An 18,634-nucleotide genomic window follows, 5' to 3' on the forward strand; every position below is an offset into this window, starting at 1 on the left:
TGTACACGTATCATCACTCGACTTTAGGGCACGTCACACTCTGACAGAGCCAAAGGGACCACATCACTGCAAAGAGCAAAGGTGCAATCTTGCTTGCAAAAAGCACACGCTCCTCACCTCAGCTGCACCTTGAGAGCCTGTCCATGAATACCACAACCAGAATCAAGGACAAAGGACAAGCTATCCATGGTCTAGCATTCACTGAAAATGTCTGGTCCACAGTTCCATGGCCAGGTCAGCATCTGCATCCAGCTGCTGTTTGGACGTAAACGCCACAGTCATGTTTTGGAATTGGCCAAGAGCAGTTCTGAACCGTAGCAAGCACACTCGCCCTACTGACTAACATGGTACTGGCAGTGGTGGGATTCGAACCCACGCCTCCTTAGAGACTGGAGCCTAAATCCAGCGCCTTTGACCACTCGGCCACACTACCTGCAGAAACAGCAGAAGGCGCATTTAGGCAACTCCAGGCGGCAGCCCCCACCTCTGCCAATTGACGCTGTCCCACATTTGGGTTAATGCATGTGTCCAAACTATGTGCTTTACCTGGGTAGCCTACTTGCAGTTTAGCTGTAGTAGTCGTATTTATCAACGCTTGAAGATTAGTAAGGCACACCCCAAGTACCATGCAATAAGAGAAAACATAATGTGCACTTTCCACTAGCATCATGTGTTCTGTCTGATGATCACAGTTGGAGCTCTTGCACCACTCATGTGGGCAAACTGTAGCAATTGGCAGTGGTGGGATTCGAACCCACGCCTCCTGAGAGACTGGAGCCTTAATCCAGCGCCTTGGACCGCTCGGCCACACTACCAGGTGACTTGTGTTCCATCCTGAGCCAGCCAAAGCAGGGTGAGTCGAGACCTAGCACCAGTGCAATAGGTCGAACAACAATGCAAACCCTGCCCTGCATGCAACAAAAGATGCATGAAATGCCATCAATTAGTTTGGAGTTATATGCAAGAGAAAGATACTGAGAGAACCAATGGCTGTGACATTCATGCATCCATGGGTGCTGTGACAGGGCCTGAGAGAGCAAGCAGATTCTGCCGGACCAGGAGGGTCTCTACATTAAAGTGGAAGGCCAGTCAAGTTTACATATCATGGTGTCACACAGGAAGGTTCACAGAAGTAGCAGAGGATGGTTTCGATCCATCGACCTCTGGGTTATGGGCCCAGCACGCTTCCGCTGCGCCACTCTGCTCTCATGTACCCTTATCATCACCCGACTTGTACATTCTTCCTGAGTTGAAATGTTATATTGTCCACCTTGTAATTGACTTCCGACAAAACACTCCATCATATTGGAGGAACCCCTCATTGGGACATCCCCTGCTGCCTTCCCTCCATCCATCTACACTGGAGCACTTGAGGTCACACTCTGACATAGCCAAGGGGACCACATCACTGCAAAGAGCAAAGGTGCAAACCTGAAACTTCCAAACAGGACTCGCTCCGAAAAGGACTGGGAAAAAAAGCCAAGGAGGTTCTGCCGGACAAGTAGTGTCACTCCATTAAAGTGGAAGACCAGTCCAGTCTACGTATCGTTGGTGACACACAGGAAGGCTCACAGAAGTAGCAGAGGATGGTTTCGATCCATCGACCTCTGGGTTATGGGCCCAGCACGCTTCCGCTGCGCCACTCTGCTCTCATGTACACGTATCATCACTCGACTTTAGGGCACGTCACACTCTGACAGAGCCAAAGGGACCACATCACTGCAAAGAGCAAAGGTGCAATCTTGCTTGCAAAAAGCACACGCTCCTCACCTCAGCTGCACCTTGAGAGCCTGTCCATGAATACCACAACCAGAATCAAGGACAAAGGACAAGCTATCCATGGTCTAGCATTCACTGAAAATGTCTGGTCCACAGTTCCATGGCCAGGTCAGCATCTGCATCCAGCTGCTGTTTGGACGTAAACGCCACAGTCATGTTTTGGAATTGGCCAAGAGCAGTTCTGAACCGTAGCAAGCACACTCGCCCTACTGACTAACATGGTACTGGCAGTGGTGGGATTCGAACCCACGCCTCCTTAGAGACTGGAGCCTAAATCCAGCGCCTTTGACCACTCGGCCACACTACCTGCAGAAACAGCAGAAGGCGCATTTAGGCAACTCCAGGCGGCAGCCCCCACCTCTGCCAATTGACGCTGTCCCACATTTGGGTTAATGCATGTGTCCAAACTATGTGCTTTACCTGGGTAGCCTACTTGCAGTTTAGCTGTAGTAGTCGTATTTATCAACGCTTGAAGATTAGTAAGGCACACCCCAAGTACCATGCAATAAGAGAAAACATAATGTGCACTTTCCACTAGCATCATGTGTTCTGTCTGATGATCACAGTTGGAGCTCTTGCACCACTCATGTGGGCAAACTGTAGCAATTGGCAGTGGTGGGATTCGAACCCACGCCTCCTGAGAGACTGGAGCCTTAATCCAGCGCCTTGGACCGCTCGGCCACACTACCAGGTGACTTGTGTTCCATCCTGAGCCAGCCAAAGCAGGGTGAGTCGAGACCTAGCACCAGTGCAATAGGTCGAACAACAATGCAAACCCTGCCCTGCATGCAACAAAAGATGCATGAAATGCCATCAATTAGTTTGGAGTTATATGCAAGAGAAAGATACTGAGAGAACCAATGGCTGTGACATTCATGCATCCATGGGTGCTGTGACAGGGCCTGAGAGAGCAAGCAGATTCTGCCGGACCAGGAGGGTCTCTACATTAAAGTGGAAGGCCAGTCAAGTTTACATATCATGGTGTCACACAGGAAGGTTCACAGAAGTAGCAGAGGATGGTTTCGATCCATCGACCTCTGGGTTATGGGCCCAGCACGCTTCCGCTGCGCCACTCTGCTCTCATGTACCCTTATCATCACCCGACTTGTACATTCTTCCTGAGTTGAAATGTTATATTGTCCACCTTGTAATTGACTTCCGACAAAACACTCCATCATATTGGAGGAACCCCTCATTGGGACATCCCCTGCTGCCTTCCCTCCATCCATCTACACTGGAGCACTTGAGGTCACACTCTGACATAGCCAAGGGGACCACATCACTGCAAAGAGCAAAGGTGCAAACCTGAAACTTCCAAACAGGACTCGCTCCGAAAAGGACTGGGAAAAGCCAAGGAGGTTCTGCCGGACAAGTAGTGTCACTCCATTAAAGTGGAAGACCAGTCCAGTCTACGTATCGTTGGTGACACAGTAGCAGAGGATGGTTTCGATCCATCGACCTCTGGGTTATGGGCCCAGCACGCTTCCGCTGCGCCACTCTGCTCTCATGTACACGTATCATCACTCGACTTTAGGGCACGTCACACTCTGACAGAGCCAAAGGGACCACATCACTGCAAAGAGCAAAGGTGCAATCTTGCTTGCAAAAAGCACACGCTCCTCACCTCAGCTGCACCTTGAGAGCCTGTCCATGAATACCACAACCAGAATCAAGGACAAAGGACAAGCTATCCATGGTCTAGCATTCACTGAAATGAAAATGTCTGGTCCACAGTTCCATGGCCAGGTCAGCATCTGCATCCAGCTGCTGTTTGGACGTAAACGCCACAGTCATGTTTTGGAATTGGCCAAGAGCAGTTCTGAACCGTAGCAAGCACACTCGCCCTACTGACTAACATGGTACTGGCAGTGGTGGGATTCGAACCCACGCCTCCTTAGAGACTGGAGCCTAAATCCAGCGCCTTTGACCACTCGGCCACACTACCTGCAGAAACAGCAGAAGGCGCATTTAAGCAACTCCAGGCGGCAGCCCCCACCTCTGCCAATTGACGCTGTCCCACATTTGGGTTAATGCATGTGTCCAAACTATGTGCTTTACCTGGGTAGCCTACTTGCAGTTTAGCTGTAGTAGTCGTATTTATCAACGCTTGAAGATTAGTAAGGCACACCCCAAGTACCATGCAATAAGAGAAAACATAATGTGCACTTTCCACTAGCATCATGTGTTCTGTCTGATGATCACAGTTGGAGCTCTTGCACCACTCATGTGGGCAAACTGTAGCAATTGGCAGTGGTGGGATTCGAACCCACGCCTCCTGAGAGACTGGAGCCTTAATCCAGCGCCTTGGACCGCTCGGCCACACTACCAGGTGACTTGTGTTCCATCCTGAGCCAGCCAAAGCAGGGTGAGTCGAGACCTAGCACCAGTGCAATAGGTCGAACAACAATGCAAACCCTGCCCTGCATGCAACAAAAGATGCATGAAATGCCATCAATTAGTTTGGAGTTATATGCAAGAGAAAGATACTGAGAGAACCAATGGCTGTGACATTCATGCATCCATGGGTGCTGTGACAGGGCCTGAGAGAGCAAGCAGATTCTGCCGGACCAGGAGGGTCTCTACATTAAAGTGGAAGGCCAGTCAAGTTTACATATCATGGTGTCACACAGGAAGGTTCACAGAAGTAGCAGAGGATGGTTTCGATCCATCGACCTCTGGGTTATGGGCCCAGCACGCTTCCGCTGCGCCACTCTGCTCTCATGTACCCTTATCATCACCCGACTTGTACATTCTTCCTGAGTTGAAATGTTATATTGTCCACCTTGTAATTGACTTCCGACAAAACACTCCATCATATTGGAGGAACCCCTCATTGGGACATCCCCTGCTGCCTTCCCTCCATCCATCTACACTGGAGCACTTGAGGTCACACTCTGACATAGCCAAGGGGACCACATCACTGCAAAGAGCAAAGGTGCAAACCTGAAACTTCCAAACAGGACTCGCTCCGAAAAGGACTGGGAAAAAAAGCCAAGGAGGTTCTGCCGGACAAGTAGTGTCACTCCATTAAAGTGGAAGACCAGTCCAGTCTACGTATCGTTGGTGACACACAGGAAGGCTCACAGAAGTAGCAGAGGATGGTTTCGATCCATCGACCTCTGGGTTATGGGCCCAGCACGCTTCCGCTGCGCCACTCTGCTCTCATGTACACGTATCATCACTCGACTTTAGGGCACGTCACACTCTGACAGAGCCAAAGGGACCACATCACTGCAAAGAGCAAAGGTGCAATCTTGCTTGCAAAAAGCACACGCTCCTCACCTCAGCTGCACCTTGAGAGCCTGTCCATGAATACCACAACCAGAATCAAGGACAAAGGTCTAGCATTCACTGAAATGAAAATGTCTGGTCCACAGTTCCATGGCCAGGTCAGCATCTGCATCCAGCTGCTGTTTGGACGTAAACGCCACAGTCATGTTTTGGAATTGGCCAAGAGCAGTTCTGAACCGTAGCAAGCACACTCGCCCTACTGACTAACATGGTACTGGCAGTGGTGGGATTCGAACCCACGCCTCCTTAGAGACTGGAGCCTAAATCCAGCGCCTTTGACCACTCGGCCACACTACCTGCAGAAACAGCAGAAGGCGCATTTAGGCAACTCCAGGCGGCAGCCCCCACCTCTGCCAATTGACGCTGTCCCACATTTGGATTAATGCATGTGTCCAAACTATGTGCTTTACCTGGGTAGCCTACTTGCAGTTTAGCTGTAGTAGTCGTATTTATCAACGCTTGAAGATTAGTAAGGCACACCCCAAGTACCATGCAATAAGAGAAAACATAATGTGCACTTTCCACTAGCATCATGTGTTCTGTCTGATGATCACAGTTGGAGCTCTTGCACCACTCATGTGGGCAAACTGTAGCAATTGGCAGTGGTGGGATTCGAACCCACGCCTCCTGAGAGACTGGAGCCTTAATCCAGCGCCTTGGACCGCTCGGCCACACTACCAGGTGACTTGTGTTCCATCCTGAGCCAGCCAAAGCAGGGTGAGTCGAGACCTAGCACCAGTGCAATAGGTCGAACAACAATGCAAACCCTGCCCTGCATGCAACAAAAGATGCATGAAATGCCATCAATTAGTTTGGAGTTATATGCAAGAGAAAGATACTGAGAGAACCAATGGCTGTGACATTCATGCATCCATGGGTGCTGTGACAGGGCCTGAGAGAGCAAGCAGATTCTGCCGGACCAGGAGGGTCTCTACATTAAAGTGGAAGGCCAGTCAAGTTTACATATCATGGTGTCACACAGGAAGGTTCACAGAAGTAGCAGAGGATGGTTTCGATCCATCGACCTCTGGGTTATGGGCCCAGCACGCTTCCGCTGCGCCACTCTGCTCTCATGTACCCTTATCATCACCCGACTTGTACATTCTTCCTGAGTTGAAATGTTATATTGTCCACCTTGTAATTGACTTCCGACAAAACACTCCATCATATTGGAGGAACCCCTCATTGGGACATCCCCTGCTGCCTTCCCTCCATCCATCTACACTGGAGCACTTGAGGTCACACTCTGACATAGCCAAGGGGACCACATCACTGCAAAGAGCAAAGGTGCAAACCTGAAACTTCCAAACAGGACTCGCTCCGAAAAGGACTGGGAAAAAAAGCCAAGGAGGTTCTGCCGGACAAGTAGTGTCACTCCATTAAAGTGGAAGACCAGTCCAGTCTACGTATCGTTGGTGACACACAGGAAGGCTCACAGAAGTAGCAGAGGATGGTTTCGATCCATCGACCTCTGGGTTATGGGCCCAGCACGCTTCCGCTGCGCCACTCTGCTCTCATGTACACGTATCATCACTCGACTTTAGGGCACGTCACACTCTGACAGAGCCAAAGGGACCACATCACTGCAAAGAGCAAAGGTGCAATCTTGCTTGCAAAAAGCACACGCTCCTCACCTCAGCTGCACCTTGAGAGCCTGTCCATGAATACCACAACCAGAATCAAGGACAAAGGACAAGCTATCCATGGTCTAGCATTCACTGAAATGAAAATGTCTGGTCCACAGTTCCATGGCCAGGTCAGCATCTGCATCCAGCTGCTGTTTGGACGTAAACGCCACAGTCATGTTTTGGAATTGGCCAAGAGCAGTTCTGAACCGTAGCAAGCACACTCGCCCTACTGACTAACATGGTACTGGCAGTGGTGGGATTCGAACCCACGCCTCCTTAGAGACTGGAGCCTAAATCCAGCGCCTTTGACCACTCGGCCACACTACCTGCAGAAACAGCAGAAGGCGCATTTAGGCAACTCCAGGCGGCAGCCCCCACCTCTGCCAATTGACGCTGTCCCACATTTGGGTTAATGCATGTGTCCAAACTATGTGCTTTACCTGGGTAGCCTACTTGCAGTTTAGCTGTAGTAGTCGTATTTATCAACGCTTGAAGATTAGTAAGGCACACCCCAAGTACCATGCAATAAGAGAAAACATAATGTGCACTTTCCACTAGCATCATGTGTTCTGTCTGATGATCACAGTTGGAGCTCTTGCACCACTCATGTGGGCAAACTGTAGCAATTGGCAGTGGTGGGATTCGAACCCACGCCTCCTGAGAGACTGGAGCCTTAATCCAGCGCCTTGGACCGCTCGGCCACACTACCAGGTGACTTGTGTTCCATCCTGAGCCAGCCAAAGCAGGGTGAGTCGAGACCTAGCACCAGTGCAATAGGTCGAACAACAATGCAAACCCTGCCCTGCATGCAACAAAAGATGCATGAAATGCCATCAATTAGTTTGGAGTTATATGCAAGAGAAAGATACTGAGAGAACCAATGGCTGTGACATTCATGCATCCATGGGTGCTGTGACAGGGCCTGAGAGAGCAAGCAGATTCTGCCGGACCAGGAGGGTCTCTACATTAAAGTGGAAGGCCAGTCAAGTTTACATATCATGGTGTCACACAGGAAGGTTCACAGAAGTAGCAGAGGATGGTTTCGATCCATCGACCTCTGGGTTATGGGCCCAGCACGCTTCCGCTGCGCCACTCTGCTCTCATGTACCCTTATCATCACCCGACTTGTACATTCTTCCTGAGTTGAAATGTTATATTGTCCACCTTGTAATTGACTTCCGACAAAACACTCCATCATATTGGAGGAACCCCTCATTGGGACATCCCCTGCTGCCTTCCCTCCATCCATCTACACTGGAGCACTTGAGGTCACACTCTGACATAGCCAAGGGGACCACATCACTGCAAAGAGCAAAGGTGCAAACCTGAAACTTCCAAACAGGACTCGCTCCGAAAAGGACTGGGAAAAAAAGCCAAGGAGGTTCTGCCGGACAAGTAGTGTCACTCCATTAAAGTGGAAGACCAGTCCAGTCTACGTATCGTTGGTGACACACAGGAAGGCTCACAGAAGTAGCAGAGGATGGTTTCGATCCATCGACCTCTGGGTTATGGGCCCAGCACGCTTCCGCTGCGCCACTCTGCTCTCATGTACACGTATCATCACTCGACTTTAGGGCACGTCACACTCTGACAGAGCCAAAGGGACCACATCACTGCAAAGAGCAAAGGTGCAATCTTGCTTGCAAAAAGCACACGCTCCTCACCTCAGCTGCACCTTGAGAGCCTGTCCATGAATACCACAACCAGAATCAAGGACAAAGGACAAGCTATCCATGGTCTAGCATTCACTGAAAATGTCTGGTCCACAGTTCCATGGCCAGGTCAGCATCTGCATCCAGCTGCTGTTTGGACGTAAACGCCACAGTCATGTTTTGGAATTGGCCAAGAGCAGTTCTGAACCGTAGCAAGCACACTCGCCCTACTGACTAACATGGTACTGGCAGTGGTGGGATTCGAACCCACGCCTCCTTAGAGACTGGAGCCTAAATCCAGCGCCTTTGACCACTCGGCCACACTACCTGCAGAAACAGCAGAAGGCGCATTTAGGCAACTCCAGGCGGCAGCCCCCACCTCTGCCAATTGACGCTGTCCCACATTTGGATTAATGCATGTGTCCAAACTATGTGCTTTACCTGGGTAGCCTACTTGCAGTTTAGCTGTAGTAGTCGTATTTATCAACGCTTGAAGATTAGTAAGGCACACCCCAAGTACCATGCAATAAGAGAAAACATAATGTGCACTTTCCACTAGCATCATGTGTTCTGTCTGATGATCACAGTTGGAGCTCTTGCACCACTCATGTGGGCAAACTGTAGCAATTGGCAGTGGTGGGATTCGAACCCACGCCTCCTGAGAGACTGGAGCCTTAATCCAGCGCCTTGGACCGCTCGGCCACACTACCAGGTGACTTGTGTTCCATCCTGAGCCAGCCAAAGCAGGGTGAGTCGAGACCTAGCACCAGTGCAATAGGTCGAACAACAATGCAAACCCTGCCCTGCATGCAACAAAAGATGCATGAAATGCCATCAATTAGTTTGGAGTTATATGCAAGAGAAAGATACTGAGAGAACCAATGGCTGTGACATTCATGCATCCATGGGTGCTGTGACAGGGCCTGAGAGAGCAAGCAGATTCTGCCGGACCAGGAGGGGCTCTACATTAAAGTGGAAGGCCAGTCAAGTTTACATATCATGGTGTCACACAGGAAGGTTCACAGAAGTAGCAGAGGATGGTTTCGATCCATCGACCTCTGGGTTATGGGCCCAGCACGCTTCCGCTGCGCCACTCTGCTCTCATGTACCCTTATCATCACCCGACTTGTACATTCTTCCTGAGTTGAAATGTTATATTGTCCACCTTGTAATTGACTTCCGACAAAACACTCCATCATATTGGAGGAACCCCTCATTGGGACATCCCCTGCTGCCTTCCCTCCATCCATCTACACTGGAGCACTTGAGGTCACACTCTGACATAGCCAAGGGGACCACATCACTGCAAAGAGCAAAGGTGCAAACCTGAAACTTCCAAACAGGACTCGCTCCGAAAAGGACTGGGAAAAAAAGCCAAGGAGGTTCTGCCGGACAAGTAGTGTCACTCCATTAAAGTGGAAGACCAGTCCAGTCTACGTATCGTTGGTGACACACAGGAAGGCTCACAGAAGTAGCAGAGGATGGTTTCGATCCATCGACCTCTGGGTTATGGGCCCAGCACGCTTCCGCTGCGCCACTCTGCTCTCATGTACACGTATCATCACTCGACTTTAGGGCACGTCACACTCTGACAGAGCCAAAGGGACCACATCACTGCAAAGAGCAAAGGTGCAATCTTGCTTGCAAAAAGCACACGCTCCTCACCTCAGCTGCACCTTGAGAGCCTGTCCATGAATACCACAACCAGAATCAAGGACAAAGGACAAGCTATCCATGGTCTAGCATTCACTGAAATGAAAATGTCTGGTCCACAGTTCCATGGCCAGGTCAGCATCTGCATCCAGCTGCTGTTTGGACGTAAACGCCACAGTCATGTTTTGGAATTGGCCAAGAGCAGTTCTGAACCGTAGCAAGCACACTCGCCCTACTGACTAACATGGTACTGGCAGTGGTGGGATTCGAACCCACGCCTCCTTAGAGACTGGAGCCTAAATCCAGCGCCTTTGACCACTCGGCCACACTACCTGCAGAAACAGCAGAAGGCGCATTTAGGCAACTCCAGGCGGCAGCCCCCACCTCTGCCAATTGACGCTGTCCCACATTTGGGTTAATGCATGTGTCCAAACTATGTGCTTTACCTGGGTAGCCTACTTGCAGTTTAGCTGTAGTAGTCGTATTTATCAACGCTTGAAGATTAGTAAGGCACACCCCAAGTACCATGCAATAAGAGAAAACATAATGTGCACTTTCCACTAGCATCATGTGTTCTGTCTGATGATCACAGTTGGAGCTCTTGCACCACTCATGTGGGCAAACTGTAGCAATTGGCAGTGGTGGGATTCGAACCCACGCCTCCTGAGAGACTGGAGCCTTAATCCAGCGCCTTGGACCGCTCGGCCACACTACCAGGTGACTTGTGTTCCATCCTGAGCCAGCCAAAGCAGGGTGAGTCGAGACCTAGCACCAGTGCAATAGGTCGAACAACAATGCAAACCCTGCCCTGCATGCAACAAAAGATGCATGAAATGCCATCAATTAGTTTGGAGTTATATGCAAGAGAAAGATACTGAGAGAACCAATGGCTGTGACATTCATGCATCCATGGGTGCTGTGACAGGGCCTGAGAGAGCAAGCAGATTCTGCCGGACCAGGAGGGTCTCTACATTAAAGTGGAAGGCCAGTCAAGTTTACATATCATGGTGTCACACAGGAAGGTTCACAGAAGTAGCAGAGGATGGTTTCGATCCATCGACCTCTGGGTTATGGGCCCAGCACGCTTCCGCTGCGCCACTCTGCTCTCATGTACCCTTATCATCACCCGACTTGTACATTCTTCCTGAGTTGAAATGTTATATTGTCCACCTTGTAATTGACTTCCGACAAAACACTCCATCATATTGGAGGAACCCCTCATTGGGACATCCCCTGCTGCCTTCCCTCCATCCATCTACACTGGAGCACTTGAGGTCACACTCTGACATAGCCAAGGGGACCACATCACTGCAAAGAGCAAAGGTGCAAACCTGAAACTTCCAAACAGGACTCGCTCCGAAAAGGACTGGGAAAAAAAGCCAAGGAGGTTCTGCCGGACAAGTAGTGTCACTCCATTAAAGTGGAAGACCAGTCCAGTCTACGTATCGTTGGTGACACACAGGAAGGCTCACAGAAGTAGCAGAGGATGGTTTCGATCCATCGACCTCTGGGTTATGGGCCCAGCACGCTTCCGCTGCGCCACTCTGCTCTCATGTACACGTATCATCACTCGACTTTAGGGCACGTCACACTCTGACAGAGCCAAAGGGACCACATCACTGCAAAGAGCAAAGGTGCAATCTTGCTTGCAAAAAGCACACGCTCCTCACCTCAGCTGCACCTTGAGAGCCTGTCCATGAATACCACAACCAGAATCAAGGACAAAGGACAAGCTATCCATGGTCTAGCATTCACTGAAAAATGTCTGGTCCACAGTTCCATGGCCAGGTCAGCATCTGCATCCAGCTGCTGTTTGGACGTAAACGCCACAGTCATGTTTTGGAATTGGCCAAGAGCAGTTCTGAACCGTAGCAAGCACACTCGCCCTACTGACTAACATGGTACTGGCAGTGGTGGGATTCGAACCCACGCCTCCTTAGAGACTGGAGCCTAAATCCAGCGCCTTTGACCACTCGGCCACACTACCTGCAGAAACAGCAGAAGGCGCATTTAGGCAACTCCAGGCGGCAGCCCCCACCTCTGCCAATTGACGCTGTCCCACATTTGGGTTAATGCATGTGTCCAAACTATGTGCTTTACCTGGGTAGCCTACTTGCAGTTTAGCTGTAGTAGTCGTATTTATCAACGCTTGAAGATTAGTAAGGCACACCCCAAGTACCATGCAATAAGAGAAAACATAATGTGCACTTTCCACTAGCATCATGTGTTCTGTCTGATGATCACAGTTGGAGCTCTTGCACCACTCATGTGGGCAAACTGTAGCAATTGGCAGTGGTGGGATTCGAACCCACGCCTCCTGAGAGACTGGAGCCTTAATCCAGCGCCTTGGACCGCTCGGCCACACTACCAGGTGACTTGTGTTCCATCCTGAGCCAGCCAAAGCAGGGTGAGTCGAGACCTAGCACCAGTGCAATAGGTCGAACAACAATGCAAACCCTGCCCTGCATGCAACAAAAGATGCATGAAATGCCATCAATTAGTTTGGAGTTATATGCAAGAGAAAGATACTGAGAGAACCAATGGCTGTGACATTCATGCATCCATGGGTGCTGTGACAGGGCCTGAGAGAGCAAGCAGATTCTGCCGGACCAGGAGGGTCTCTACATTAAAGTGGAAGGCCAGTCAAGTTTACATATCATGGTGTCACACAGGAAGGTTCACAGAAGTAGCAGAGGATGGTTTCGATCCATCGACCTCTGGGTTATGGGCCCAGCACGCTTCCGCTGCGCCACTCTGCTCTCATGTACCCTTATCATCACCCGACTTGTACATTCTTCCTGAGTTGAAATGTTATATTGTCCACCTTGTAATTGACTTCCGACAAAACACTCCATCATATTGGAGGAACCCCTCATTGGGACATCCCCTGCTGCCTTCCCTCCATCCATCTACACTGGAGCACTTGAGGTCACACTCTGACATAGCCAAGGGGACCACATCACTGCAAAGAGCAAAGGTGCAAACCTGAAACTTCCAAACAGGACTCGCTCCGAAAAGGACTGGGAAAAAAAGCCAAGGAGGTTCTGCCGGACAAGTAGTGTCACTCCATTAAAGTGGAAGACCAGTCCAGTCTACGTATCGTTGGTGACACACAGGAAGGCTCACAGAAGTAGCAGAGGATGGTTTCGATCCATCGACCTCTGGGTTATGGGCCCAGCACGCTTCCGCTGCGCCACTCTGCTCTCATGTACACGTATCATCACTCGACTTTAGGGCACGTCACACTCTGACAGAGCCAAAGGGACCACATCACTGCAAAGAGCAAAGGTGCAATCTTGCTTGCAAAAAGCACACGCTCCTCACCTCAGCTGCACCTTGAGAGCCTGTCCATGAATACCACAACCAGAATCAAGGACAAAGGACAAGCTATCCATGGTCTAGCATTCACTGAAAATGTCTGGTCCACAGTTCCATGGCCAGGTCAGCATCTGCATCCAGCTGCTGTTTGGACGTAAACGCCACAGTCATGTTTTGGAATTGGCCAAGAGCAGTTCTGAACCGTAGCAAGCACACTCGCCCTACTGACTAACATGGTACTGGCAGTGGTGGGATTCGAACCCACGCCTCCTTAGAGACTGGAGCCTAAATCCAGCGCCTTTGACCACTCGGCCACACTACCTGCAGAAACAGCAGAAGGCGCATTTAGGCAACTCCAGGCGGCAGCCCCCACCTCTGCCAATTGACGCTGTCCCACATTTGGGTTAATGCATGTGTCCAAACTATGTGCTTTACCTGGGTAGCCTACTTGCAGTTTAGCTGTAGTAGTCGTATTTATCAACGCTTGAAGATTAGTAAGGCACACCCCAAGTACCATGCAATAAGAGAAAACATAATGTGCACTTTCCACTAGCATCATGTGTTCTGTCTGATGATCACAGTTGGAGCTCTTGCACCACTCATGTGGGCAAACTGTAGCAATTGGCAGTGGTGGGATTCGAACCCACGCCTCCTGAGAGACTGGAGCCTTAATCCAGCGCCTTGGACCGCTCGGCCACACTACCAGGTGACTTGTGTTCCATCCTGAGCCAGCCAAAGCAGGGTGAGTCGAGACCTAGCACCAGTGCAATAGGTCGAACAACAATGCAAACCCTGCCCTGCATGCAACAAAAGATGCATGAAATGCCATCAATTAGTTTGGAGTTATATGCAAGAGAAAGATACTGAGAGAACCAATGGCTGTGACATTCATGCATCCATGGGTGCTGTGACAGGGCCTGAGAGAGCAAGCAGATTCTGCCGGACCAGGAGGGTCTCTACATTAAAGTGGAAGGCCAGTCAAGTTTACATATCATGGTGTCACACAGGAAGGTTCACAGAAGTAGCAGAGGATGGTTTCGATCCATCGACCTCTGGGTTATGGGCCCAGCACGCTTCCGCTGCGCCACTCTGCTCTCATGTACCCTTATCATCACCCGACTTGTACATTCTTCCTGAGTTGAAATGTTATATTGTCCACCTTGTAATTGACTTCCGACAAAACACTCCATCATATTGGAGGAACCCCTCATTGGGACATCCCCTGCTGCCTTCCCTCCATCCATCTACACTGGAGCACTTGAGGTCACACTCTGACATAGCCAAGGGGACCACATCACTGCAAAGAGCAAAGGTGCAAACCTGAAACTTCCAAACAGGACTCGCTCCGAAAAGGACTGGGAAAAAAAGCCAAGGAGGTTCTGCCGGACAAGTAGTGTCACTCCATTAAAGTGGAAGACCAGTCCAGTCTACGTATCGTTGGTGACACACAGGAAGGCTCACAGAAGTAGCAGAGGATGGTTTCGATCCATCGACCTCTGGGTTATGGGCCCAGCACGCTTCCGCTGCGCCACTCTGCTCTCATGTACACGTATCATCACTCGACTTTAGGGCACGTCACACTCTGACAGAGCCAAAGGGACCACATCACTGCAAAGAGCAAAGGTGCAATCTTGCTTGCAAAAAGCACACGCTCCTCACCTCAGCTGCACCTTGAGAGCCTGTCCATGAATACCACAACCAGAATCAAGGACAAAGGACAAGCTATCCATGGTCTAGCATTCACTGAAATGAAAATGTCTGGTCCACAGTTCCATGGCCAGGTCAGCATCTGCATCCAGCTGCTGTTTGGACGTAAACGCCACAGTCATGTTTTGGAATTGGCCAAGAGCAGTTCTGAACCGTAGCAAGCACACTCGCCCTACTGACTAACATGGTACTGGCAGTGGTGGGATTCGAACCCACGCCTCCTTAGAGACTGGAGCCTAAATCCAGCGCCTTTGACCACTCGGCCACACTACCTGCAGAAACAGCAGAAGGCGCATTTAGGCAACTCCAGGCGGCAGCCCCCACCTCTGCCAATTGACGCTGTCCCACATTTGGGTTAATGCATGTGTCCAAAACTATGTGCTTTACCTGGGTAGCCTACTTGCAGTTTAGCTGTAGTAGTCGTATTTATCAACGCTTGAAGATTAGTAAGGCACACCCCAAGTACCATGCAATAAGAGAAAACATAATGTGCACTTTCCACTAGCATCATGTGTTCTGTCTGATGATCACAGTTGGAGCTCTTGCACCACTCATGTGGGCAAACTGTAGCAATTGGCAGTGGTGGGATTCGAACCCACGCCTCCTGAGAGACTGGAGCCTTAATCCAGCGCCTTGGACCGCTCGGCCACACTACCAGGTGACTTGTGTTCCATCCTGAGCCAGCCAAAGCAGGGTGAGTCGAGACCTAGCACCAGTGCAATAGGTCGAACAAACAATGCAAACCCTGCCCTGCATGCAACAAAAGATGCATGAAATGCCATCAATTAGTTTGGAGTTATATGCAAGAGAAAGATACTGAGAGAACCAATGGCTGTGACATTCATGCATCCATGGGTGCTGTGACAGGGCCTGAGAGAGCAAGCAGATTCTGCCGGACCAGGAGGGTCTCTACATTAAAGTGGAAGGCCAGTCAAGTTTACATATCATGGTGTCACACAGGAAGGTTCACAGAAGTAGCAGAGGATGGTTTCGATCCATCGACCTCTGGGTTATGGGCCCAGCACGCTTCCGCTGCGCCACTCTGCTCTCATGTACCCTTATCATCACCCGACTTGTACATTCTTCCTGAGTTGAAATGTTATATTGTCCACCTTGTAATTGACTTCCGACAAAACACTCCATCATATTGGAGGAACCCCTCATTGGGACATCCCCTGCTGCCTTCCCTCCATCCATCTACACTGGAGCACTTGAGGTCACACTCTGACATAGCCAAGGGGACCACATCACTGCAAAGAGCAAAGGTGCAAACCTGAAACTTCCAAACAGGACTCGCTCCGAAAAGGACTGGGAAAAAAAGCCAAGGAGGTTCTGCCGGACAAGTAGTGTCACTCCATTAAAGTGGAAGACCAGTCCAGTCTACGTATCGTTGGTGACACACAGGAAGGCTCACAGAAGTAGCAGAGGATGGTTTCGATCCATCGACCTCTGGGTTATGGGCCCAGCACGCTTCCGCTGCGCCACTCTGCTCTCATGTACACGTATCATCACTCGACTTTAGGGCACGTCACACTCTGACAGAGCCAAAGGGACCACATCACTGCAAAGAGCAAAGGTGCAATCTTGCTTGCAAAAAGCACACGCTCCTCACCTCAGCTGCACCTTGAGAGCCTGTCCATGAATACCACAACCAGAATCAAGGACAAAGGACAAGCTATCCATGGTCTAGCATTCACTGAAATGAAAATGTCTGGTCCACAGTTCCATGGCCAGGTCAGCATCTGCATCCAGCTGCTGTTTGGACGTAAACGCCACAGTCATGTTTTGGAATTGGCCAAGAGCAGTTCTGAACCGTAGCAAGCACACTCGCCCTACTGACTAACATGGTACTGGCAGTGGTGGGATTCGAACCCACGCCTCCTTAGAGACTGGAGCCTAAATCCAGCGCCTTTGACCACTCGGCCACACTACCTGCAGAAACAGCAGAAGGCGCATTTAGGCAACTCCAGGCGGCAGCCCCCACCTCTGCCAATTGACGCTGTCCCACATTTGGGTTAATGCATGTGTCCAAACTATGTGCTTTACCTGGGTAGCCTACTTGCAGTTTAGCTGTAGTAGTCGTATTTATCAACGCTTGAAGATTAGTAAGGCACACCCCAAGTACCATGCAATAAGAGAAAACATAATGTGCACTTTCCACTAGCATCATGTGTTCTGTCTGATGATCACAGTTGGAGCTCTTGCACCACTCATGTGGGCAAACTGTAGCAATTGGCAGTGGTGGGATTCGAACCCACGCCTCCTGAGAGACTGGAGCCTTAATCCAGCGCCTTGGACCGCTCGGCCACACTACCAGGTGACTTGTGTTCCATCCTGAGCCAGCCAAAGCAGGGTGAGTCGAGACCTAGCACCAGTGCAATAGGTCGAACAACAATGCAAACCCTGCCCTGCATGCAACAAAAGATGCATGAAATGCCATCAATTAGTTTGGAGTTATATGCAAGAGAAAGATACTGAGAGAACCAATGGCTGTGACATTCATGCATCCATGGGTGCTGTGACAGGGCCTGAGAGAGCAAGCAGATTCTGCCGGACCAGGAGGGTCTCTACATTAAAGTGGAAGGCCAGTCAAGTTTACATATCATGGTGTCACACAGGAAGGTTCACAGAAGTAGCAGAGGATGGTTTCGATCCATCGACCTCTGGGTTATGGGCCCAGCACGCTTCCGCTGCGCCACTCTGCTCTCATGTACCCTTATCATCACCCGACTTGTACATTCTTCCTGAGTTGAAATGTTATATTGTCCACCTTGTAATTGACTTCCGACAAAACACTCCATCATATTGGAGGAACCCCTCATTGGGACATCCCCTGCTGCCTTCCCTCCATCCATCTACACTGGAGCACTTGAGGTCACACTCTGACATAGCCAAGGGGACCACATCACTGCAAAGAGCAAAGGTGCAAACCTGAAACTTCCAAACAGGACTCGCTCCGAAAAGGACTGGGAAAAAAAAGCCAAGGAGGTTCTGCCGGACAAGTAGTGTCACTCCATTAAAGTGGAAGACCAGTCCAGTCTACGTATCGTTGGTGACACACAGGAAGGCTCACAGAAGTAGCAGAGGATGGTTTCGATCCATCGACCTCTGGGTTATGGGCCCAGCACGCTTCCGCTGCGCCACTCTGCTCTCATGTACACGTATCATCACTCGACTTTAGGGCACGTCACACTCTGACAGAGCCAAAGGGACCACATCACTGCAAAGAGCAAAGGTGCAATCTTGCTTGCAAAAAGCACACGCTCCTCACCTCAGCTGCACCTTGAGAGCCTGTCCATGAATACCACAACCAGAATCAAGGACAAAGGACAAGCTATCCATGGTCTAGCATTCACTGAAAAAATGTCTGGTCCACAGTTCCATGGCCAGGTCAGCATCTGCATCCAGCTGCTGTTTGGACGTAAACGCCACAGTCATGTTTTGGAATTGGCCAAGAGCAGTTCTGAACCGTAGCAAGCACACTCGCCCTACTGACTAACATGGTACTGGCAGTGGTGGGATTCGAACCACGCCTCCTTAGAGACTGGAGCCTAAATCCAGCGCCTTTGACCACTCGGCCACACTACCTGCAGAAACAGCAGAAGG

General features: G+C 50.3%; 45 non-coding genes across 45 annotated transcripts; all 45 read right to left on the minus strand.

Moving 5' to 3' along the window:
• Positions 1 to 351: 351 nt before the first annotated feature.
• Positions 352 to 433, minus strand: trnal-uag (transfer RNA leucine (anticodon UAG)). The gene has a single exon. It is a non-coding gene; the product is annotated as a tRNA-Leu (tRNA).
• A 300-nt stretch (positions 434 to 733) lies between these two features.
• trnal-aag (transfer RNA leucine (anticodon AAG)) lies at positions 734 to 815 on the minus strand. Its single transcript has one exon. It is a non-coding gene; the product is annotated as a tRNA-Leu (tRNA).
• Positions 816 to 1,133: 318 nt separating this feature from the next.
• Positions 1,134 to 1,205, minus strand: trnam-cau (transfer RNA methionine (anticodon CAU)). The gene has a single exon. It is a non-coding gene; the product is annotated as a tRNA-Met (tRNA).
• Positions 1,206 to 1,577: 372 nt separating this feature from the next.
• trnam-cau (transfer RNA methionine (anticodon CAU)) lies at positions 1,578 to 1,649 on the minus strand. Its single transcript has one exon. It is a non-coding gene; the product is annotated as a tRNA-Met (tRNA).
• A 355-nt stretch (positions 1,650 to 2,004) lies between these two features.
• On the minus strand, positions 2,005 to 2,086 carry trnal-uag (transfer RNA leucine (anticodon UAG)). The gene has a single exon. It is a non-coding gene; the product is annotated as a tRNA-Leu (tRNA).
• Positions 2,087 to 2,386: 300 nt separating this feature from the next.
• On the minus strand, positions 2,387 to 2,468 carry trnal-aag (transfer RNA leucine (anticodon AAG)). Its single transcript has one exon. It is a non-coding gene; the product is annotated as a tRNA-Leu (tRNA).
• Positions 2,469 to 2,786: 318 nt separating this feature from the next.
• Positions 2,787 to 2,858, minus strand: trnam-cau (transfer RNA methionine (anticodon CAU)). Its single transcript has one exon. It is a non-coding gene; the product is annotated as a tRNA-Met (tRNA).
• A 352-nt stretch (positions 2,859 to 3,210) lies between these two features.
• On the minus strand, positions 3,211 to 3,282 carry trnam-cau (transfer RNA methionine (anticodon CAU)). The gene has a single exon. It is a non-coding gene; the product is annotated as a tRNA-Met (tRNA).
• Positions 3,283 to 3,642: 360 nt separating this feature from the next.
• trnal-uag (transfer RNA leucine (anticodon UAG)) lies at positions 3,643 to 3,724 on the minus strand. Its single transcript has one exon. It is a non-coding gene; the product is annotated as a tRNA-Leu (tRNA).
• Positions 3,725 to 4,024: 300 nt separating this feature from the next.
• trnal-aag (transfer RNA leucine (anticodon AAG)) lies at positions 4,025 to 4,106 on the minus strand. The gene has a single exon. It is a non-coding gene; the product is annotated as a tRNA-Leu (tRNA).
• Positions 4,107 to 4,424: 318 nt separating this feature from the next.
• trnam-cau (transfer RNA methionine (anticodon CAU)) lies at positions 4,425 to 4,496 on the minus strand. Its single transcript has one exon. It is a non-coding gene; the product is annotated as a tRNA-Met (tRNA).
• Positions 4,497 to 4,868: 372 nt separating this feature from the next.
• On the minus strand, positions 4,869 to 4,940 carry trnam-cau (transfer RNA methionine (anticodon CAU)). The gene has a single exon. It is a non-coding gene; the product is annotated as a tRNA-Met (tRNA).
• A 345-nt stretch (positions 4,941 to 5,285) lies between these two features.
• On the minus strand, positions 5,286 to 5,367 carry trnal-uag (transfer RNA leucine (anticodon UAG)). Its single transcript has one exon. It is a non-coding gene; the product is annotated as a tRNA-Leu (tRNA).
• Positions 5,368 to 5,667: 300 nt separating this feature from the next.
• trnal-aag (transfer RNA leucine (anticodon AAG)) lies at positions 5,668 to 5,749 on the minus strand. The gene has a single exon. It is a non-coding gene; the product is annotated as a tRNA-Leu (tRNA).
• Positions 5,750 to 6,067: 318 nt separating this feature from the next.
• trnam-cau (transfer RNA methionine (anticodon CAU)) lies at positions 6,068 to 6,139 on the minus strand. Its single transcript has one exon. It is a non-coding gene; the product is annotated as a tRNA-Met (tRNA).
• A 372-nt stretch (positions 6,140 to 6,511) lies between these two features.
• trnam-cau (transfer RNA methionine (anticodon CAU)) lies at positions 6,512 to 6,583 on the minus strand. Its single transcript has one exon. It is a non-coding gene; the product is annotated as a tRNA-Met (tRNA).
• Positions 6,584 to 6,943: 360 nt separating this feature from the next.
• Positions 6,944 to 7,025, minus strand: trnal-uag (transfer RNA leucine (anticodon UAG)). Its single transcript has one exon. It is a non-coding gene; the product is annotated as a tRNA-Leu (tRNA).
• Positions 7,026 to 7,325: 300 nt separating this feature from the next.
• Positions 7,326 to 7,407, minus strand: trnal-aag (transfer RNA leucine (anticodon AAG)). The gene has a single exon. It is a non-coding gene; the product is annotated as a tRNA-Leu (tRNA).
• Positions 7,408 to 7,725: 318 nt separating this feature from the next.
• trnam-cau (transfer RNA methionine (anticodon CAU)) lies at positions 7,726 to 7,797 on the minus strand. Its single transcript has one exon. It is a non-coding gene; the product is annotated as a tRNA-Met (tRNA).
• A 372-nt stretch (positions 7,798 to 8,169) lies between these two features.
• Positions 8,170 to 8,241, minus strand: trnam-cau (transfer RNA methionine (anticodon CAU)). Its single transcript has one exon. It is a non-coding gene; the product is annotated as a tRNA-Met (tRNA).
• A 355-nt stretch (positions 8,242 to 8,596) lies between these two features.
• Positions 8,597 to 8,678, minus strand: trnal-uag (transfer RNA leucine (anticodon UAG)). The gene has a single exon. It is a non-coding gene; the product is annotated as a tRNA-Leu (tRNA).
• A 300-nt stretch (positions 8,679 to 8,978) lies between these two features.
• trnal-aag (transfer RNA leucine (anticodon AAG)) lies at positions 8,979 to 9,060 on the minus strand. Its single transcript has one exon. It is a non-coding gene; the product is annotated as a tRNA-Leu (tRNA).
• Positions 9,061 to 9,378: 318 nt separating this feature from the next.
• trnam-cau (transfer RNA methionine (anticodon CAU)) lies at positions 9,379 to 9,450 on the minus strand. Its single transcript has one exon. It is a non-coding gene; the product is annotated as a tRNA-Met (tRNA).
• A 372-nt stretch (positions 9,451 to 9,822) lies between these two features.
• Positions 9,823 to 9,894, minus strand: trnam-cau (transfer RNA methionine (anticodon CAU)). The gene has a single exon. It is a non-coding gene; the product is annotated as a tRNA-Met (tRNA).
• A 360-nt stretch (positions 9,895 to 10,254) lies between these two features.
• On the minus strand, positions 10,255 to 10,336 carry trnal-uag (transfer RNA leucine (anticodon UAG)). The gene has a single exon. It is a non-coding gene; the product is annotated as a tRNA-Leu (tRNA).
• A 300-nt stretch (positions 10,337 to 10,636) lies between these two features.
• trnal-aag (transfer RNA leucine (anticodon AAG)) lies at positions 10,637 to 10,718 on the minus strand. Its single transcript has one exon. It is a non-coding gene; the product is annotated as a tRNA-Leu (tRNA).
• Positions 10,719 to 11,036: 318 nt separating this feature from the next.
• Positions 11,037 to 11,108, minus strand: trnam-cau (transfer RNA methionine (anticodon CAU)). Its single transcript has one exon. It is a non-coding gene; the product is annotated as a tRNA-Met (tRNA).
• A 372-nt stretch (positions 11,109 to 11,480) lies between these two features.
• On the minus strand, positions 11,481 to 11,552 carry trnam-cau (transfer RNA methionine (anticodon CAU)). The gene has a single exon. It is a non-coding gene; the product is annotated as a tRNA-Met (tRNA).
• A 356-nt stretch (positions 11,553 to 11,908) lies between these two features.
• On the minus strand, positions 11,909 to 11,990 carry trnal-uag (transfer RNA leucine (anticodon UAG)). The gene has a single exon. It is a non-coding gene; the product is annotated as a tRNA-Leu (tRNA).
• A 300-nt stretch (positions 11,991 to 12,290) lies between these two features.
• Positions 12,291 to 12,372, minus strand: trnal-aag (transfer RNA leucine (anticodon AAG)). Its single transcript has one exon. It is a non-coding gene; the product is annotated as a tRNA-Leu (tRNA).
• A 318-nt stretch (positions 12,373 to 12,690) lies between these two features.
• trnam-cau (transfer RNA methionine (anticodon CAU)) lies at positions 12,691 to 12,762 on the minus strand. The gene has a single exon. It is a non-coding gene; the product is annotated as a tRNA-Met (tRNA).
• A 372-nt stretch (positions 12,763 to 13,134) lies between these two features.
• trnam-cau (transfer RNA methionine (anticodon CAU)) lies at positions 13,135 to 13,206 on the minus strand. The gene has a single exon. It is a non-coding gene; the product is annotated as a tRNA-Met (tRNA).
• Positions 13,207 to 13,561: 355 nt separating this feature from the next.
• On the minus strand, positions 13,562 to 13,643 carry trnal-uag (transfer RNA leucine (anticodon UAG)). The gene has a single exon. It is a non-coding gene; the product is annotated as a tRNA-Leu (tRNA).
• Positions 13,644 to 13,943: 300 nt separating this feature from the next.
• Positions 13,944 to 14,025, minus strand: trnal-aag (transfer RNA leucine (anticodon AAG)). The gene has a single exon. It is a non-coding gene; the product is annotated as a tRNA-Leu (tRNA).
• Positions 14,026 to 14,343: 318 nt separating this feature from the next.
• trnam-cau (transfer RNA methionine (anticodon CAU)) lies at positions 14,344 to 14,415 on the minus strand. Its single transcript has one exon. It is a non-coding gene; the product is annotated as a tRNA-Met (tRNA).
• A 372-nt stretch (positions 14,416 to 14,787) lies between these two features.
• On the minus strand, positions 14,788 to 14,859 carry trnam-cau (transfer RNA methionine (anticodon CAU)). The gene has a single exon. It is a non-coding gene; the product is annotated as a tRNA-Met (tRNA).
• Positions 14,860 to 15,219: 360 nt separating this feature from the next.
• On the minus strand, positions 15,220 to 15,301 carry trnal-uag (transfer RNA leucine (anticodon UAG)). Its single transcript has one exon. It is a non-coding gene; the product is annotated as a tRNA-Leu (tRNA).
• Positions 15,302 to 15,602: 301 nt separating this feature from the next.
• Positions 15,603 to 15,684, minus strand: trnal-aag (transfer RNA leucine (anticodon AAG)). The gene has a single exon. It is a non-coding gene; the product is annotated as a tRNA-Leu (tRNA).
• Positions 15,685 to 16,003: 319 nt separating this feature from the next.
• trnam-cau (transfer RNA methionine (anticodon CAU)) lies at positions 16,004 to 16,075 on the minus strand. The gene has a single exon. It is a non-coding gene; the product is annotated as a tRNA-Met (tRNA).
• Positions 16,076 to 16,447: 372 nt separating this feature from the next.
• On the minus strand, positions 16,448 to 16,519 carry trnam-cau (transfer RNA methionine (anticodon CAU)). The gene has a single exon. It is a non-coding gene; the product is annotated as a tRNA-Met (tRNA).
• A 360-nt stretch (positions 16,520 to 16,879) lies between these two features.
• trnal-uag (transfer RNA leucine (anticodon UAG)) lies at positions 16,880 to 16,961 on the minus strand. The gene has a single exon. It is a non-coding gene; the product is annotated as a tRNA-Leu (tRNA).
• Positions 16,962 to 17,261: 300 nt separating this feature from the next.
• On the minus strand, positions 17,262 to 17,343 carry trnal-aag (transfer RNA leucine (anticodon AAG)). Its single transcript has one exon. It is a non-coding gene; the product is annotated as a tRNA-Leu (tRNA).
• Positions 17,344 to 17,661: 318 nt separating this feature from the next.
• On the minus strand, positions 17,662 to 17,733 carry trnam-cau (transfer RNA methionine (anticodon CAU)). Its single transcript has one exon. It is a non-coding gene; the product is annotated as a tRNA-Met (tRNA).
• A 373-nt stretch (positions 17,734 to 18,106) lies between these two features.
• trnam-cau (transfer RNA methionine (anticodon CAU)) lies at positions 18,107 to 18,178 on the minus strand. The gene has a single exon. It is a non-coding gene; the product is annotated as a tRNA-Met (tRNA).
• Positions 18,179 to 18,535: 357 nt separating this feature from the next.
• On the minus strand, positions 18,536 to 18,616 carry trnal-uag (transfer RNA leucine (anticodon UAG)). Its single transcript has one exon. It is a non-coding gene; the product is annotated as a tRNA-Leu (tRNA).
• Positions 18,617 to 18,634: the final 18 nt, after the last annotated feature.

Source organism: Trachurus japonicus, chromosome 9, assembly GCF_045865225.1.
Source record: "Trachurus japonicus isolate A0001 chromosome 9, Traja_1.0".
NCBI classification, from domain to species: Eukaryota; Metazoa; Chordata; class Actinopteri; order Carangiformes; family Carangidae; genus Trachurus; species Trachurus japonicus.